The following is a 20,682-nucleotide window of genomic DNA, read 5'->3' on the forward strand; positions in this document are numbered from 1 at the left end:
TTATTTCCCATTTAAACAATAGCTGAAAAGGATTTCAAGCACAAAAGGTTTTGAAACCCAGTAGACGACACTTCTAAAAATAAATAGGTTATCTAAACTTACTTACTTATGTAATTATTTCAATTGACATCACATAAGTGACTAAAGGAACCGAGGATCAAGTAAGGTGTACTGTCTGAGGGTGGCTTCCAGCCCTCTCAAAAGGGATTGTTTTGATTTGCCTTATTTTAGTTTGCCCTTAAAAAGAAGGAAGAGTTGAAGTGTAGATGAATTCTAGAATTTGAAGATTTGAAGTGAGGCGAATAACTTTTGAAAGATCTGAGGCCTTTTCCAGCCACAGCCTTCTAGAGCTGATGGCATTGCTTAGGGTAATAGTGCCCTCCAGAGGAATTTTGCAGGAATTTGAAAAACTAGAATGGATCAGGGAAAATTGAAGCTGAGACAATGATTGGAAACACAAAGTTCCAGAACTAGATTAATTTTGATCTAACATGTCTTACTTAAAATTTGGTGCTGAGAGCCAGCATTGCAACCATGATGACAAATATAATAAAATATATTTATTAAATATAATCTATATTATATATGTATAAAAACATACACTTTTTAAAGTATCTTAGATAATTTGTGAATATAGATATGTATGTGTTATAGGAGGCATTAAATTTTCAAGGAAAGAATAAGAGAATGTGATTATTAAATTTAAAATCATGATTGCATTGTTTCTTTTCTTTCAGTATTCTAGCATCATCTTCAAAAACTACTATAAATAAGAATTAGTAGTACTGAAATCAACATAAGCTGTGCTCATGAATTATTGCAAATAAATTGAAATTGGGAAACTAATGCCATGATTATCAATAACAAGACAAAAATTAGCATCAGAAAACAACAGGTTGTTAAAAAAAACAAGTTAAAAATAGAAAAATTTATAGAAAATATGTGCTTCTTTGTCATTGAAACTTCCTTAATTCTAGAGTATGCATGATTATTTCACAGAATAATTTGTTGTCATATCAAGATGACTTTTGTTTCCCATTATGAATTAAGTACAAGAGAAAGGCCTTTCATGTCCAGTGGTCTTATGACTCCTACATTATACAGCACAGTGATCTCCTGTATTTGACCTCCTAAAGGAGAAAGCAAATTATCAGGAAATAATTTCTTTTCATGATATGCAAAGAATAATTACAATGAGCTGTTAAAAATTAAAATGCAACACCAGAATTTTTTCCAGAGAGCACCTGTAGGGAAAAACATCTCACTCAGCTAAGTGGTGAAGGGACAATGGCACTCACTGAAACAATCATCTTTAAAACAACAGCAGTAAGAAAAGTAACATTTCTCCTTTCACACCCAAGGTCACCATGATAGACTGTAACTTCAAATCAGGAGTCCAAATAGTCTTCTCTACCTCAAATTCCTTGTGTTGGGTATTATGTCCTATAAAGTAACTAGTACATACCTATATCCATCCATGCATAACTGCTGTGAATCTACAGTTCAAAAGATGACTTTTTAAATCCTGAAAAATCACATACCTCTATGACAGGAATATTTTATACTTTTTTCACTACTAATTATATTTCCTAACTTTTGACGTTGACAAGTAAACTTCTAACCAAGGGCAGTGTTTGATTATAGCTCAGCACTCAGTCTTTGATTATAGCTCAGCACTCAGTGACTGGTTGCTGTATGGTACCTGGGAATCTCAGTTCAGGTCTATATATAGCATCCACATCAAGCTGAGGATGTGGCATTTGCCTTTATTCCTATCCACGGGGGATGTGCAGAGATAGCTTTTCCTGGGCTTGCTGGTCAACCAACCTAGTCTATGGCATGCTTTAAATTCAGTGAAGGAAACTCTTCTCAAGAAAATACAGTGGAAACTGTAAATAGAAGACAATTCATAAAATTAACCCCCACATCTGCACAAGACAAGCACACCTGTATAGAGATGCACATACACAAACACACACACAGAGTGAGAGTGAGAGGCATTTATGCATGCGCACACACACACGTACAAAACAAATGGGTAAAGCCATAAATAATGAGTAAAAATCTAGGTCCCATATTAATGCATTTTGTCTAATAACACATTTTCCAAATAAACTGCATTATTTTAGCCATTAATCACCTGGATGCTGTTCATAGTTTGAAATTAGTACAGAATATTATCAAATACCACATAACTTATCAGTGTGATTGTCATTGATCCTTCAAGATGTGCACGCAAACATCTTAGAGAAAAATTGCTAATGTCGACATTTCCACATCTTCAGCAATGAACAACGCGTACTGAAGTCAAGTGTTATAGCACTGAGAGTTAATACTGCAGCCAGGACAAGGGCGCCCACTTACACACGTGGACCAACAATGCACAACAAGGCATTAGGTGGCTGCTGGTTTCACTACTGTGACATGGCATACCATTTTTTATAACGCTGATCAATTATGAATTTAAACAAGCACTATTACATTGTGAAAGTGTCAGAATCCTCATTTTTCTTGTTCGTATATTCTGGTAATCCATAATTCTGTAGCTTTAAATTTTTAACTCATTTTATATACCAAACATAGTTCTCCCTCTCTTCCCTCCTCCCACTCCCCACTTCCTTCTCCCAAAGCACCTTCATCCACTCCTCAGAAATGGTAAGACTCCCATGGGGCATGAACAAAGCCTGGTACATTATGTTGAGGCAGGACCAAGTCCCCTCCCCCTGCATTGAGGTTGAACAAGGCATCCCTCCATAGGGAATGGACTCCAACAAGCTAGCTCATGCACCAGGGATAGATCCTGGTCCCACTGTCAAAAGCCCCACACACAGGCCAAGCTACACGACTGTCACCCACATGAAGAGGGCCTCGTTCAGTTATTTGTATTTCCATGTGTTGAAAGTTTGCCTCTTGGCTTTTATTGCTTGTGATGTAATGGCTAACATAGTCAAAATATGTTCTTTAAAGTTTGTGTTTATAATGTATTCCATATAATAATTTCTTAGGGCGTTTTCCTCAAAGGCATTCTAAAAAATCTTAAAGAATCTTATTGCACAATTCAATTCATTTTTTATTAGTTGAACCAATAATGTATATGTACATACAAGCATGCACACATGCATATGTGTATATATAATCACTATTGTTCCTTTATTAGAAGTAGTTAAAGTTATCTATAACTATTTTAAAAATTATTAATTACAAATGCTAGAACACTGTTATTTTTAAATTTTGCCCATAGTCTTTAGTCTATAGTCATGGAAAATCCTTTGACATTTCCCTATAGAGTAAAATTATAACATAACTACTTTTAATTATCTTTATTTTCATAATGATATGCTCTTCAGTGCTTCCAATAAAATGATAGAAGTAATAATGTTAGTGCTTTATATAATTTTCATGAAAACACAGCTCTTAAGCTAGCTCAGTGATTCAGAGCACTGGCTACTCTCCCAGAGGACTCAGATTTGATTACCAGCACCCACATGGAAGCCCACAACCATCTGTAGCTCCAGCTTCATAGATCAGGACTCCTTCTTTTATATTGCTTAGGCATCAGTCACACACATGTGGCACATAGACATGCATAAGACAAAATGCTCATAAACATAAAATTAAAAAATACATCTTTAAAATTTCAGAAAAATATATTTTAACTAAGGTTTACATAATTTATTCACTGACTATTTTATTGGGTAAATTTGTTGTCACATATCTGTGGGAGGTCCTTCTGTCTATGTGTTGATTTTATAAGTTAATGAATAAAGAAACTGCTTTGGATCTAGAGCAAGGCAGAACTTAGGTAGGCAGGGAAAACTAAGCTGAATGCTTGGAGGAAGAAAGGCAGAGTCGGAGAGACACTATGGAGCCTCCAGAAAAAGATATGCTGAAACTTTGCTGGTAGGCCACAACCTCGTGGAGATGCACAGATTAATGGAGATGGGTTAAATTAAGATGTAGGAGTTAGCCAATAAGAAGCTAGAGCTAATGGACCAAGCAGTGATTTAATTAATGCAGTTTCTGTGTGATTATTTCGGGGGTCTGGGCAGCCAGGAAATAAACAATTGGCCAAGCAACCTACTATTACACGTATCCAATGCCAAGATTAATTTTCACTTTGACTTAGTGTTAAATTTTAATTTTAAAAGTTTCTCATATACTAGGAAGATACTTCGTTCAGTAATATGTAAGCATGAAAAACTGAATTCAATCCTCCAGAATTCATATAGAAATGCTGGGTGTAGTGAAGCAAGCATATAATCCCAGTCCTGGGAAGGTAGAGACAGGTCTTGGACTCCTTGCTTAACCGACCTAGCCTATGTGGTGAGGTCCAGGCCAAGTGAGAAAACGTGCTTACAGAAGATAGGGAGACAGCAGAAGAGACCCAGTATCATGCTTGTCTTACATATTCATGGACATGAATGCACAACCTCACACACATGTGCACCCATGGGAACATACATAGTCAAAGGCATATACAAAGTTTCTACATGAACTGAGCTAATCACAGGTTTCTCTACTTCATTGATGGTATGTAAATGCATATTAATGTACTTCAATGATAAAACCATTGTCAGATTAAAATCAGCTTGGTTAAGATTGTTGTTTGAGGTTTTATAAAAATGCTGTACACAGAAATGTTGCCTGTGTATTCAAGCATAATCTTAAACTATAGTTTCCGTTTACTTGCCTTCAAGGTATTTTATTTATTTATTTTTCTCTAACCATATTATTAGACTAATGTCACAATGGAATTAGTAAATACATATCTCTTCCGGTCTCTAAAATCATTTATTCACAGGGGCTGGTAAGAAGGTTCAATGGGTTAAGTGTTTGTCCTACAAGTACAAGGACAGATATTGGGACCCCAAGACCCACATAAAAGCCAGGCATGGCATCCTGTACCTGTAGTAACTCCAGTACTAGAGAAGCAAAGACAGGAGGACTCCAGAGGCTTACTGAAAGTGTCAGTGCAATAACAAGCCCCAGATACAGTGAAAGGTTATGAATTAATATGAATCTCTATTATACCCTGGACTGCCATAACTACCATAGCTCAAGATTTAAGGAGGAGGAGGATAAAGAAATGGAGGAAGACACTCAGGGGTGACCTTGGGCTTCCATGCATGCACATACATGAGCACACACACAAACAACATGTACACATGACATCCATCACACACACACACACACACACACACACACACACACACACACACATCATTTTAGATGTGCTTCTCCTCTGCTATGGGAGTTTTCTTGTCTTTTCATAAGAAATATGATGACTGGTCTACATGATTCATTGCACTTCAATTTTTAAAAGTTATAAAGAATCCATTTTGCTTTAGCACAAATGGCAATTATATGGAGGTACAAGCTGCAGTATACATGTGTTCAATTTTAATAAGTGAAGCCCTAGCATTGATGAACTGTCCGTCACTGTAAACAAACGCCTGAGATAAATCCACTTAAAAGGAAGGCAAGCTTAGTTTTAGTTCGTGGTCTGCATTCATGGCAGTTAGCTCTATGCCTTTGACTATCAGTGAAACAGAACAGAATGGAGTGGTTGTGTGACAAAGAAAGCTGGTTGGAAAGTAAAGTCAGAGCAGAAGTGCCTGGCATCACAACAACCTTGTAGAAGTAATACCAGCAATATGCTCATTTCTCCCCACTAACCCTACATGAACATAAACTCTTAGCATGTTAACCACCGGCCCACAGCATCAAACCAACAAGCCTTTAACACATGAGTATCATGAAATATTTCAGACCCAAGATATAACAGCACTCAACATTAGGTTGACGTGTAGAAGATAAAGACTATGTACAGGAAGGTTTGCTTGTGGATGTGAACAAGAATATCAGCAGTACTTACAGAAATGGATTAGAGTAGTGTGTTTCCATGAGGTATGTGATTCAGTGTGGGAGCCAATGCTCCTTACAAAAATTAAACATATTTCTAAAACTGATAAACAGGTTGCAGAGATGTTACGAGTGTGTTTTACTTTTGCAGAGGACCCAAGTTAAATTCCCAGCACTCACATCAGGGGTTTCATGTACACCTGTAACTCTAGCTCCTGGAAGATCTGATGCCTCTGAGCCCGGCAGGCAGCTGCAAGAACATGCAGCAAAACCTCATACAAATACCCCATGTGCGTTAGTAGAGTGCTTGCCTAGCATAAATGAAGCCCCAGATGTGATTCCCAGAACCACATACATTGTATATTTTATCCTATATTAATAGCACTCCAATCAGTGAATGCTAGCTTTAGCGGTCTGTGTTATTACCTGACATACACAATATACACATATAAAGCCCAGTTTTCTTCGAAGTGACAACCATATCTCCAGAAAACGCAAACGCAAGACAGTTTGACCAGAGATCTGAATCCACCCTCCTTGGAGTGAAAGGACACCTTTTTCATTTTTTTCCTTTAAAAGAATGTTTATTTCATGTGTATACGTGTGTCACTTGGTATAACTGATTAAACCATACGCTTCCTGGTGGGTGCTGTGTCCAGAAAAGACGTCAGATCCCCTGGAGATTTAGACTGTTGTGAGCTGCATGGAGTAGGTGCTGAGGACAAAGCCTGGGTCCCATCCCAAAGCAGCAAGTGCTTTGGACTGCTGAGCCATCTCTTTAGCCTCAAGGACACCATGTGTCAGTCACCATTGTCACTTACGAACTGGCTGGACAGGCTTAGTGTTGGATGTCAGAATACACAGAACTGAAAAAGTCAGCTGATAAACTCCCTGTCAACAAAAACCAACCTTTGGAGTGAAAGACCAAATTTCATAAATCTTGTATCTAGCACTCTGACCTCCGTATATTCTGAGTGCTAGAAGATGTGGGTCACCAGTGAAGTTTAACAAGTGTGACTAGTGACTAATTTCGCTGTTGCAAAGTGGCAATGAATTGATAATTAGAATGTGATGTAACTCAGTAAACCTAAATTTTTCAAATAAAGTTCCATATTCCCAAGTCATAGAAATAAATAATGCTGCAAAATCAATTAGTGAATTTTAATTTAATTCTACATAAATCATTTATTAATTGGATTACTGTTTCCATGGTGCAACTAATATTTAAGCAATTACTACTTGATGTCTTTTGCTATAATATTAAATAGCAATATCCATGGGACCAAAATCTAGTAAAATAGTAATCCCTTTCCAAACAGATCATGAAGACAGACTGAGTATAAAAGTATATTACACTTTACAACAAAATAAGTTTGAAACAGCCATTAGAATTCATCTATTAATAAGGTTCATGAAGACTAAAAATGAATGCCGGTATTCTCCTTTATTTGTTTATGGCACCTATATAGCACTTTTTTCTTTAAAATGCTTAGTTATTTCACTATGTTGTCTTGCATGCTGATGTTTAAACCTAGCTGATGAATACACGTTTTTCTCTTTTAATTTCTAATATGTTACATCGTAATAAGCCATGCAAAATCTCTTCAATGATGTTAAATTTTAGGAATATGGGGGGAAAAAAGAGTCTGCCATCAGAGAGTTTTCAGGGGAGCAGAATGGAGCTCTAAGCCCGCAGAGAGAAAAGAAGTCAGTAGTCTTACAGAGAAATTATAGACCGGGTGGCATCTAGAGCCACAGTGATAACAGACATGTAAGATTCTCAAAGACCTTAGGGAAGGGAGAGCAAGCCTCTTGTTTTCCTGGAACTTTCAGACCGCTTCTTGGGAGTTGGTGAAGAAAGAAAGTTTAAACACCCAGCCAGGTCCCTGTTACAACCAGCGGGGTTGCCGAGCTGTGGCGAAATGGATGCTAAACGTAAAAGATAACGCGATTTTGAGGGTTGTCGCGCCAGTCACTTAAGGCGCCCAAGCAAGTCACGGGAACACTCCGTTTTATTTGCGCAGCAGCTGATAAGCTGAAAGGAGAGCGAACAAACTTCACTGAGGCCTAGTAAATGATTACACACAGCCAGAGCCGCCAGCTGCTCGCTCACTCTCAGCATTCCTGACGGCAAAGGAAGAAAAGACGGTTAAAACACGAAGGTACGGTGCTCTATGGGATAATATAAAGAAGTTTTCAACACAATGTTTGCTCTATACAGTTGTAAAAATTCTCGCTTTATTCAAAAGCTTTGCTTCTTCAGTGCGATTAGAAATCCATAAGTAAACTTTCCATTTCTCTCTTTCTGTTGCGCAGTCTGTCGACAGATTAATTTCAAATGTTGTCTTCCGTAATATTAGTTAGTTGAAAGGGCAGGGTGTAGCAGGAATTATTAGTGTCATAATTTAGCTTTTGAGATTCAAGGTAAAAAAATTAAATTTTAAGGACTCAGAAAGGTCTTATTATATATCATGATAGATCTGTACTTTCACCTGGGCCAAATACAGCAAAAATTTAAGGAAAGAATGGAGTACAATAAAAGAATTTGAGTTCCTGATGACGGGCAAATGCTGAACAAGCGTGCTGAACTGAAGTGCAGTCCTTATGAAGGACGAATGTTGCGTTCTCAAGATGCCAAAGGCAAGAAAATAAAGCCATTATCCCTAAGATATGAATTAGTACTCTCCCTCTGCTGGCATATGAAAATGGCTTCCGATGGAACTGCATACTCCGTTGGCTGTTATCTCTTTCAATGCCACGCAGAATTTCAAATCTGGGAACCCATAACGCTGATACAAACTTTCATTTTTACAATTATATTTATAAGGTGGAAAACAAAATTCTACACCCTGACAGAATATTTAAAGATTCTCTTAAGGCATTTAATGTATTAAATATCCCAGGCACGTTGATGTTCTAGGTATTTAATATATAATTGTGACCAAGTGCTGGCATAAATGAAAGTGTTGTCACTTTCATTTCAAGTGCTAAGTCCCAGGCTTCACAGATACTAGATATTGATTAAAGTTATAGTCTTTTACATATAACAAAAGAAGAAAGTCCAGAATTCTAACAGGCAATTAAATGAAATTAAAATTCCTAAGAAAAACAGGTGAGCTCTGTGCATGTGTGTGTATCTATACAAAGATGTAGAGACAGAAATAGGAAGAATGAAAAATTTAAAGTTTCAAATTGCTTTGGAATAAAGTTAATAACTTTATATTTAGTTCTAAGAAGTTTAAAGTTACTCTCAGAAAACCATAAGTCACTCAAAATTAAAGTTAGTTGAGATTTCAATGACCAAAGAACATTTACCTGTAAATATATATTTAGTTATACAAATTTACACATGTGTATATTTTGCAGTTAAGAGTTTTAAATTTGAGGCCTCCAGAAGAATGAGTTTATGAGAATATTGCCCTACTTGCTGCTTGCACAAACAAACTAGAACTGAACAAATAGAAAGTCAAAACCAAAGCATGCCCCAAGGATGGGCGGGTGGGGGTTTCCAGCGCAAGGCAGAGGCAACCAGCCTTGGGGTGAAATAGCCTTGCCACGGAACTGTAGTACCAGAGTGAAGGTCACACCCGGAAGCCGAGAGCTCAGCTCAGTGAGTGCTTCTCACAGAACCGTACGGAACGCCTCGCATAAGCAGCGAGGTGATCATTCTGCTGTCCTTAGTTCAAACTACTTGGCACACCGGGTTCTTATGGTTTGAATATTTTCCCCCAAACTCCCAACACAAATAAAATGCTCATTTTAAAACCTTTGTTTACTCAACCCAAGTAAAGTTCCAACACAGAAATTATCAACGGTTCCTTTCAAAAAGCTTTTTGAACTATCTGAAAGTGTGGTCTTTTCTTAACGTCCTAAGAGGAACGTACGGTTGAATCAAACCTGAATTCTTAAGAAATTGCATGCTTCGTTTGATCCTGGCAATGAGACTCAGGAAAGGCCTGCTGTCTCCTGTCACAGGCAAACACAATGCATGTCCTGTAATTGGAGGAAACATAGTAACTAGAGGAGTGGTAGAGGTCAGCTTGTTCCGAATGACAGGCATCCAGGCATCGGGAAGCCGCTTGCTCTCAGTTCTAACCCTGCTCCCGTCCACAAACAAGCAGCAGCACTGAGTAGCTGGAGAAGCTTTCCATGTCCACAAGATGGCGCTCTGCAATAGTGAAAAGCAGGTTTGCTTCCTGGAAGAAAAAAAAAAAAAGCCTATGCAGGTTTATTAACATCCACCTTGGATGACTTTGGAAAACAGAATACATACTCACACTCTGCTTCCCTCTCTACGAGAAATGGAAAGCTATTCATGCCTTTCTTTAGCTGTGGCCTACCTTTCTGTCTGGAAAACACCAATACACAGCAGTTTAGATACTGACTGCACCTAAAAAGGAAAATGGACATATAAACAGAACCGGTGTTATCAGAAAAATTCATCAATTGATTGAAGATAATGCCAAGTGCTGTTTTCTTTTCTTTAGTGTCAAGTTATTGCATATATATATATATATATATATATATATATATATATATATATATTCATTCTGTGTCATATAATTGCAGTAGATAATAAAATCTTTGTGATGTTAGAGAATCAAAATGCAAAACTAGATGGCTTTAGAAGTTGCAATAGTTAGTGCCAGTCAAAAGTGAGAAACTTTTGACTTCAGCTGTAGGAACAGAGAAAAAGCTGAGGGTGGGGAGTAGAAGGAGATGATTTATTCTGAGAAGGGAGCAAACGTTCTGTGGATTCGTGTGTAGAACTGAAGAAGTGAAACCCTGACTTTAACAAATTGTTCATTCTGTGTGCCAAAATCTATGGTGTCTGTGACGCCTGGAACTTTGCAAATTTACACCTCCATTTAAGTCTCTAGCAGGGATTTGATTCTTCGGTGAAATGGAAGTCACTGTATTTAGAACAGGAATGTCCACTTTAATCATCAACTAATCATTTTCAGGAATAGTTGGCAGTTTTAGGTGTGGTCAATTTCATTCATCTAAGAGCAAGTTTAGGAGTTGTCAGTGACCTGACAGAATGTGTGGCCATGGAGCACTAAGTTAACTCAGAGTGTAATGATGTTTACGGATTGCTACAAACACAAGAGAGCTGCAAACATGTCGTAAGCTACCTTTTGGGGGTGACTTCTGCTGTAGTCCAACCACAATGGGGGTCGTACTTTCCAGGATAGGGGCGTATATAGATTAGAAATGTTAGGTAGGGGGAACGGAGATATGAAAGAAATACAGAGACACAGGTTCTGGGAGGGCAACTCACTGACTAATGAATTTGCCAGCATTTATTCTTCATATACTTTTATACCACAATACACAGGTTGGGGGAGGGGAGGCCAAAGACTGCTTTAACATGACACAAAGGACAACCAGAACACTTGCTTGTTTTAGTACTTGAGACATCAAGCCGTTATTTCCTGAGTAAAGCATTTGATGCTTGGGCAGGATATGTAGCTAACACACCCTGGAACAAGTATCCTGTAGGCAGGCAGACACTCCCTAGGTCAAAACTCTTATTTTAAATAAAGAGCAAGAGTAGCCTTGAATTCTCTGACTTTTCGTCAAGGTGGAGTGGATCCACTTCTATGGGCCATCTTAATGCCCAAAACACCAAGTAATAACATCCTAGGTAAGGATGTGTAGCCATATCTGTTGTCAACAACTTTGAAACAGCACAAATAAGCTTAAACGCTCTGACTTCTAGTCCAAGTGGAACAGGCTCACGTTTGTGGGTCCCCCACACAAACACCTGTTAGAGGTGCAGCCGCTTCATCATAAATACCTCCAGGAGTACCCCTCTTACCGCACAGTAATCTTCTTAAAAATGTGTTATAGCTGAAAAACCAACACTGAAATAAGACAAATATATCTTGCTTAAACATCTGAAGGAATATGATGTTAGAGTTCATGCATTTCTTTTTTCTTTTCGCTATCTTACATTAACATTTTGAGGTGGCATTCAAAGGGGGGTCTTCCCTTGGACAGTTTTGTATCTTCACAGGTGTGTTCTTATTCACCCTTCCAAATATCCACCTCTCACCACCCCTCTGCTGGTTCCCTCTTCCTCCTAATAACCACCGCTTCTTATTCCACAGTGCAGGGTTTTCCTAAAATATGTAAGGAAGAAGGTTTGGATTTTTCAAATGCAACCATTGATCTTCAGGCACTTTGAATCTCAGTATAACACAGATTGTATAAATATTCACACCACACCTACTTTTTAGGAATTGAGAGGAATTACCTATATGAAACTAGTAATTTTTATTGAATGAAGAATTGAAGGTATTCAAATTATTATTATATTTGCATAACAGATATCTTTATACCAGTAATACATCTTGAAGGCTATGAACTACTCAACTGTATGAAGACATACAGCTGTATTTATCCTTCAAATTATATTAAAAATTACAGTTATTTTCAAGAAAATTATATTTCAGGGAAGAAACACTCAGTGGAAAACTGTAAGTAATACTTAGCAAATGTTAATGTTTGGAAACACATAGGTCTAATATTTTTAGGACATGAACAAAAATACTGCACATCTCTAGGGAGTTCCACTCCTTATGGGGCATGAATTAGTGTAGGGTGAAGTGATGCCCACCCCTGACTCCCTGTTGTCAATGCAAAGGAGAGCAAGAGGCCCACCCACTCTTACTTCCGTGCTGTTGTTTCCTAACGTAGTGTGAATATGATGAGGTTCAAGAATTTTTTCGAAGACCATTTATGAGCTGTGAAATGCCACAAGAGTGGAGCCTGTTCAGACACTAGAACATTTCAACCATCTCACGGAGACTTCCTCAAACATATTCCATGTAAGCCCCCTTTCTGTATCTAGGGGTGATTATTGTCTACTTTTCTGGTAATGGGGTTCAGAGAATGCCCCACCCCATGGTGACATCTGATGAGCAGTAGTATTGGGCAAGTCACCCTATGACCTTCTCCCACCCTCTACTTCTAAAGTAGGTTACATAGCAACACAGACACTTTCCTTCAAAGTACGGTGTAAGGCTCACATGCAGGAGAGGAAAGAAGTGTCCTTATTGCCAAAGGCACAGGGGCACAGTAGAATCTGAGCAAACAAGATGTGCTGTTTATTACTGTTAGCTCACACCCTGTTCTTGTCAAATCGCATTTTTACAGAACTATCCATTTCAACAGACTGAGCCAAGCATGCCAACAATACACAAGTGTGCCTGTTCCTTTGGTTCTTCATTTATGAAAGGTCCTACGCCATGTGAAACTTTTATCAACTATGTCTGTCACCTTCTCTCTTGTTAATCTGTCTCCTGTTGGGTAGCTTTGACAGGAATCACGACATAAAGAAATTACATTTTCTCCCTTACATGATCATCCAATTTTATTTCCACGTTTATAGATCTCTGGGATTATCCTGTCCAGACAGTCTTTAATTTACTCTGACAGGCAATGAAAATCCTGGTGTCCCAGTGTGTTCCTAGGCGTGATCACAGTACATAGCACCTGGGAGTGAATTATTCCTGTTATTTAACAAAAGGGAGTTATTAATATACACCATATTAATTCTATAGCATCAGTTATATTCTATTATCTTGGCCAAAGATTTGAAATAATCTTTGCCTATTCTTGTCCAAACCCTAAAATAATTAGACCTACCTAATTCCAAACATCAATAGTGGACAATAACATTGTCTGGATGCTCCCTTTCTGAAGTATAAGTTTTTTTTTTTCTAAGAAAAACTCTAATTCCAATAGAACTTAGAGAACAAATGCTATTATACATTTTCAATTCCTTTTTACTAAGTGTTGGGAATCAAACTCAGAACTTTAAACCTGCATGATAAGACTGTATTTTACTTATGCAAGTAAATCTTCATAAAACAGTTATCTGAGCCTATGAAAGTAAATTATGGTAGGTAATATAGCTTTAATCTGTGGGTCTGAAATCAAAATACAAAAAGTGAAACACTAGGGATTGGCACCAAAGCTACAGAGAAACCCTGTCTCGAAAAACCAAAAAAAAAAAAAAAAAAAAAAAAAAAAAGTGGAACACTAAATTAGACTTAATTCTTGTTTTTTATGTTTGCTCTCCAGTAAGAATCAACAACTGAGCTTTGCCCTTCTCAACCCCAGGTCTCCACAACACACTGCTGAAACAGATGTGTGAGTTGGAACCAGGTTTCAGATAGGAGGGAGAGTTTGTGATTATTTTAAGGCCTGAGATATCTCCATTTTGTATTTTGTAGAACTGCTAACTTGGTTGAAATGCAGGCCTTTGACAGGTTGGTGCTGACTATGGACAGAGAGGAGGAAGGATGCTTGGAAACAAGGTACAGCCCTCTCCAGGGACTCAGGAATGCATCTCAGGATATTCATTCATACACATGCTCTGTATTTAAGAGTCCCTTTCAGGAAAAGGAAGAACAAATAAAGTAGAAGAATGGACAATTTGACCACCGCCATTTTCAAAACAGTACAAATCCTACTAGAGAGGTGCTTTAAATAATTCCAGCCTGGGCAGTGACGTAATTTCTTTGATTGAGTGATATATACATTGTCAGAGGGAGGGAGGGAACACTTAGGGTTCCTCTTGTCTCTTCTCTGCACATAGAACCAGAGGAAATAAGTTGCCTGTGGCTAACTTGACTGATCTTCACTCAACATCCCTTGGTAATGTCAATATTCAGCGAGTCAATTTTTATTCTAATTTATCCATTACAATCTGAAAACGACTTGATTACCCTATAATCATCCTCTTCTGAGAAAATGGCAAACTGTTCCTTCCTTGGAGTGGTACACATGTATACGCTGTCGACAGCTGGAAACTCTAATCTTGTTTTAAAGGTCAGGAACACACTAATTTTTCCCTATTAGTGCCTTCCCCACAAAAACCTTATATTCTTCTGGTTCAGTTGCCAGCAAACAACCACAACTCAAGTTCAAATTCCGAGGGAGTGTTTCTATGCTTGCAGGGTATCTCTGTCTACTTTTTGGTTTCTCTGTTTAGAAAATTTTCTTCTTTCTCAATTTAATGGAATTTATTTTGAAGCTATCTGAAAACATCTATTTTGTTAATAAAACATCAGCTTTTACCTGACCTTTGGAACCAGACTGGATCCAGTGACTGACAGCTTTAATGTGGCCACTTAAAGAAGCCAGAGGAGTATTCGCTGCTAAGACCAGAAATAGCCAAAGTACACCTTATCACAGAACACTAAGAAATAACCACTATCCATCAGCACACAGCGTTTTCTCAGTGTTTCAAATTTTCCTAAACAGCTGACAGTATTTAAACATTTTTTCAGTCATAGTGTATATTTCTACATCTTTAGAATGTAGTCTCTTTCCCTGGATGCCCATTCTTAACTGTGGGACCCATGTCTCTTTTATTATTATACAAGAATATATCTTGTTTTTCACAGCCAGTGTATGTTTAGTTTTTAAAAATGTGTTTTATGTGTATGGATATTTTTACCTGCATATATGTCAATGTGTCATGTGCATGCAGCTCCCACAGAGGTCGAAAGAAGGCAGCAGATCTCATGGGACTAGAGTTACGTATGGTTATGAGCTGGGGATTGAACCTGAGTCCTGGGAAAGAACAGCCAACACTCTTAATTACAGAACCATCTCTCCAGGCCCCAAATTAGGTTTTATTCAAGATTTGGGTGCTTTTAAAAGAAAGAAGGCACCCAAGACCTGTAGCTTTAAATGAGGTTTAAAAAAAAAAAACATTTCATTAAACCATTGCCAGCCAAGTGGTAGGTGGCTCAGTACCTTCAGGGCCATTCTGTCATCCTGGATCTGTATTCAGGAAAGCTACTGAACTGTTACCATTGTACAATGCCAAGATGCTGGACATACTGTCCTCAAAAGGACAATGTGCTCATACACACAAAACAGCCAGAGAGCCAATTATAGCTTAAATCTCATTGTCTATCACTTAGACTGCCATACCTCTCATTGGAGTTTCATGTGACAAATTGAAACTGTCATGAGAAGAAATTAGGACTGTATATGGGGGACACTTTACAGACTGGCATGCTAATGTGTTCTTGAGTTCTTAAAGCATATGAGATAGATCTCGCAAAGAGAATTGAGTGCTTTCAACAACAATGAAAGGTACAAGTTGTGTATTCTAGGCTGAAGCAGAGTACAATGGGAATAGAGTCTCCAGGGACTGAGATGATCTCGCTAGAACTATGGAGTAGCAATATCCCTCTTTAAAACTAAGATCCAAATCAAAAGTCTGGATGAACGTGTCACTCCTACCTTTGTCGAGCGATACTCCATTGTACATATATCCAATCTGGTCTTCAACAAACTCTTCATACTTGTTTATTATTCAGTAACTAGGTAGGATTTCAAAATAAAGCGATTGGATTAATTTCACTAACAAGCACCAGGCTTGGCTTGTACAAGCTTTGGAAACATCAATAGCAATTTCTTGCTCCTTTATCCTGGGTTTGAACACATACAACGTTTGACAGCTTAAAAGTTCTGGCTTATAATGACTTCATATTCTATTGACCCCTGTCCACTCATCCTTATCTGAAATGAAGGAAAGGATAAACAACTTTCTTTTAATATAAGAGCAATGTGGCTCACACTTGATTTTCAGATAACTTTATCAAGAAATATTCCTGTCTTCTTCAGTTTCCTATTTAAAACAGAGATGCACAAACGACAGCATAATACTCACAACCAATTCCGTGTACTTTCCACCAAGACCCTGAGTGGTTCAGATTGGTTTGCTACGCTTGCCATAGTACTAGGCAGATACTCTACATGACACACAGCAGAATCTGCGTGTAACACACTCCACAAGAGTAGGGAATTGCTACTTCCATTCACTACACCATCCATGACAATAATCAGCTGCTGGAGGTCCAGAAGATTCTGTTGGCATCTGCTTCTTAATGGATAGGTTTCTGCTTCAAAGGATTTCGTACAAAGATATTAGGAAGAGAGGGGGGCATGCTGAGCATATTTAAAAGAGTCATGCAGTCAATCTCAAGGTTTGGATCACCAGTCCTTGCACTTAGTTTGAGAAATGATTGTCAACTTCTTCCCTATATCCAAGGCCAATGATAACGTCTTTGTCAGACTTATAGCAAGAGTCCAGACTGATAAGCAGGCATTTTGAATAAAGAATCTGATTTGCTATAGAGTGGGGAAGGTGACACCTACAGAGTAAAACAATGTGGACTTAGGCACTGATTCTATCTGGGAACTCTTTAAGAAGACACTTGTCTTTTTGTTTGTTTTGTTTTTATGAGATAGGGTTTCCCTGCATAGTCCTGGCTATCCTGGAACTTGCTATGTAGTCCAGACTAGACTCAAACTCATAGAGATCTGACTTCCTCTGCCTCCTGAGTGCTTGCACCACCATGAGCAGCAATACTTGCCATTCTTATGAGCCAAGCATAAAACCAGCCAGCAGAACTATCACAGGCCTCTATAATTCCAGAATGCACTGGTGAAGAGATGGGAGACACAGACTGGAGAATACAGAAACTTACAGACCAAATAGCTTCTTACACAGTAATGAAGAGGCCCTATCTCAACACATGGTTGAAAGGTGAAAACTCACATCTGAATGCTGTCCCCTCAGGTTCACACAAGGGACATAGCACATCCCCACAGAAAAAAAGAATCATGCACACACAGAAATACACATTTTTATAAATATACACATCTGCACATACACACAAGCACACACACGTACACATGTACATATGCACACACATACATACACACATATGCACATATTTAACCATGTGCATGTACACACACAACACACATATATATATATACACACACACAAAATCACACACTCATACACACTCACACATACACACATATATTCATACATACACCGTATAGCCCCTCATTTTTTGTATGCAATCTCAGTGGTACAACGTAATTGTTTTGTCAAAAATGTTTTGTCTAAAAACAAAGGATAGTAATTATAGATGCAAGGAATGACATATTTAACAAATGTATAAAACAAACCCTGATAGGATAAATTACAGAAATAACATAACTGTCACTTGATTTTATTAATAAAAGTTTCTAATAAAATAGTTAAGAACACATGTTAAACTAGGGTATTTATGACATTAAAGGGCATACCTCCAAAGGAAACACAGGCAAGGTTAATTTCATGTCCTTTCCTGCCTGTGAATAATTGCTATCAGACTGTTCTAACCATAATCTTCCAGTTTTACCAAGGTTAGATTGTTCCTGTTTGCTCAGCTCAGCTCTCAGTCCTACCCAGTAAACTGTATGTAGTCTTACCTTAGTGTATGATAAGAGGTTTATGGTTACAAATATTTCCAGTTTGGAGGGTATTTCCTTATAATAATTCTTTGTTTTAAAAAATACTCAGATATTTTATGTGTTTTGTTGACTTGAAGAACAATTGTTACAAATAAAATTATCATGAATCCCCTTGGTTGTTTAGAGCTCTATGGGTGTAGCTCAGAGTGGAACATTTTCCTGGCATGTGCAAGGATATACATACATACACACACACACACACACACACACACACACACACACACACGTAGTAGAAATACAAAGTATCACCAAAACCTAAGGGTGTCAGTGTTCCTCGTGGTGGCACCACACTCCTTCAAGGTTGAGTCACCTACCACTCTGAAGGAACGTCCCTTCAAGAGTATATTGGAACTCAGTTCTCTCTCTTCTCCCATCTCTCTCTCTCTTTCCATCTCCATCTTTCTCTGTTCCTCCCTTTCTCTCTTCCTCTCCCCTCCTCTCCCTCTTTTCCTCTCTCTCTGCTGCTGCTACTGCTCAACTGCCTTGAAAGAAATGAAACTCAACACAATGAGTTCAAGAGACTAGTGACTGAATAAAATCACTGAGACATTGAGGCAAAATAAGTGCTGCCCTTTTAAAACAAGATTTAACTCCATTTTTTGTTATAATGATAGAAAACTGGTATGTTTCTCTCTATATAGAAAAAGTGAACATGAGGGATGCACAATTTAGAAATGTAAACGTAGTAAATATCTTTTCCTATGCGTTTTTTAAAAAGTGAGCAAAATTCTAGAAGTTCTATTCTCTGCCTTTGCATGTAGAAAATCGATCTTAGAAGAAACTATAATCAAGTTAAGAAGCAGACAAAAAGAGAAAGGGACAACAGATGGCGTCATATTCCTGCTTTTAGCTGAGCCTCCCTTACCTGGAGCCAAGTAAACATTGACTTGAGCTGCCTCAAAGTTTCCACACGTGGCTCAAAGTCAACAGCATATGCGGGTCTATTTCATCACAGTCTTTGAAAATACTTTCATGGGGGGGGGGTTGTTTCTCTGTAAATTTATTTTGTGTTCTAAGGCAAAAAGTAATGTTTGTCATTTCTAAACTGAAAATAGAAAGGGACATAGTGATTTATAATCTTTTAGTGGCCCGGACTTGCAGGCTCACAACAGCTCCTGGCACTGGAATCACCGAGTCTTCTCTATACGCCAACAGAACCAAATATGATTTGAGAAGTGCCTACCTTATGCATGTAATTTCAAAGCCGTGTCTCTGTTTGTATGCTGCTGTTTGGGATTTTTTGGCATACACTCTTCATATCACACAGAATCTAACTCATGTTTAGGGTTGTGGCTTCAATCTGTATCTATCCTGTCAGTACAAACCCTTCTTTTCCATATGACCCTCCAGGGTGATGAAAACTAGATTCTTAAACAAGCCAAACCGGTCAGGCAGGGATGATAGTTACTGGCATCAGGAGCATGTGACATAGACCTGTGTTCGCTTCCACGAGTCCTGAAGAGAACGGAGGTCATGTGCAATTTCAGGGAGAAATTTGCTTCAGGTAAGAGATTCAAATGAAATGCTTCCTGTCTTAAAACCACAGGAAGATAAAGTGCTGCAAGTACAGTATTGTTTCAAAGTTGAGTTGTGTTGTGCAATGTTTCTGCCATATTTTGCAATAGAGATCTGGCATGTGATCCTCCATTATCTGAACATTGATCTTTCCCCTCTCTCTTGCCCTTCCCCTGAACTGTCCTCCTCTCTTACTCTCCTGCTCCCATTCTGTCTCCTCTTCTTGCTCCTTCTCTCAGGCTGGTACACCACCCTCAATTCCATTGATAGTATTTGTACTGTCTTGTAAATGCTCTTAATTCTACATCCTGACAATGGTGAGTAACATTCAGCCCTATCTGCTGGTAGATTTTCTTTCAAATTCATGTTTTCCAGTCTTGCGTATCCCCAATGATACTGCAAAGGGAAATTATTGTTCAGTAGAAGGGGTGTCCTTCTAACCTGTGGGTTCCAAACTGGCAGAAGGTCCTGGGGAGAGGAGTAGTTTCTGTGTGCTGGGATCTTGCTGTATCTTGTCTGCCTATTTCTTCACTAAAAATCCACTGAGAACCAATACGGGCTAACGTGCATCCCAGTTACTCCCCTAACCATCTGTCTCGACAGACAATAAGTTTCCTGATGCATGGGATTGAAAAGAGAAATAAGATAGACTCTACTCCTTAAGGCTCACCCTAATATGCAGCATGTGTACCCTATTCATTTCTGAAAGAATTGCCAAATGCAAAATTGTGTCTCAGGAAGCACAGAGAAAGAGGATGAAGATGTGACACCAGTCAGCTCCATTTTGAGTCAGGCCTTTTCTATTTCAACTCAACATCTCATTCCATGGCTTCTTCTTGCCCTCTATTGTGTCTGTCAGCATTTGGGCCAGCTAAGAAGCAAGTTTGAAATGAGAATAATGTAACTGAACAGAGGGGAGAGAGAAAGAGAGAGAGGGAGGGAGAGAGAGAGAGAGAGGGAGGAGGG

The 20,682-nt window shown here is 38.4% G+C and overlaps 1 protein-coding gene across 1 annotated transcript in view; it reads left to right on the top strand.

The window, feature by feature from the left end:
- Positions 1 to 7,922: 7,922 nt before the first annotated feature.
- The window catches only part of Pik3c2g (phosphatidylinositol-4-phosphate 3-kinase catalytic subunit type 2 gamma), a 361,584-nt gene continuing 348,824 nt past the window's right edge, over positions 7,923 to 20,682 (top strand). Inside the window, exon 1 of the mRNA XM_005364544.1 lies at positions 7,923 to 8,024. The gene's annotated coding sequence lies outside the window, so the exon portion shown is untranslated. The remainder of the gene's footprint in view (positions 8,025 to 20,682) is intronic.

The sequence above is a fragment of the Microtus ochrogaster genome, assembly GCF_000317375.1.
Source record: "Microtus ochrogaster isolate Prairie Vole_2 chromosome 14 unlocalized genomic scaffold, MicOch1.0 chr14_random_2, whole genome shotgun sequence".
NCBI lineage: Eukaryota > Metazoa > Chordata > Mammalia > Rodentia > Cricetidae > Microtus > Microtus ochrogaster.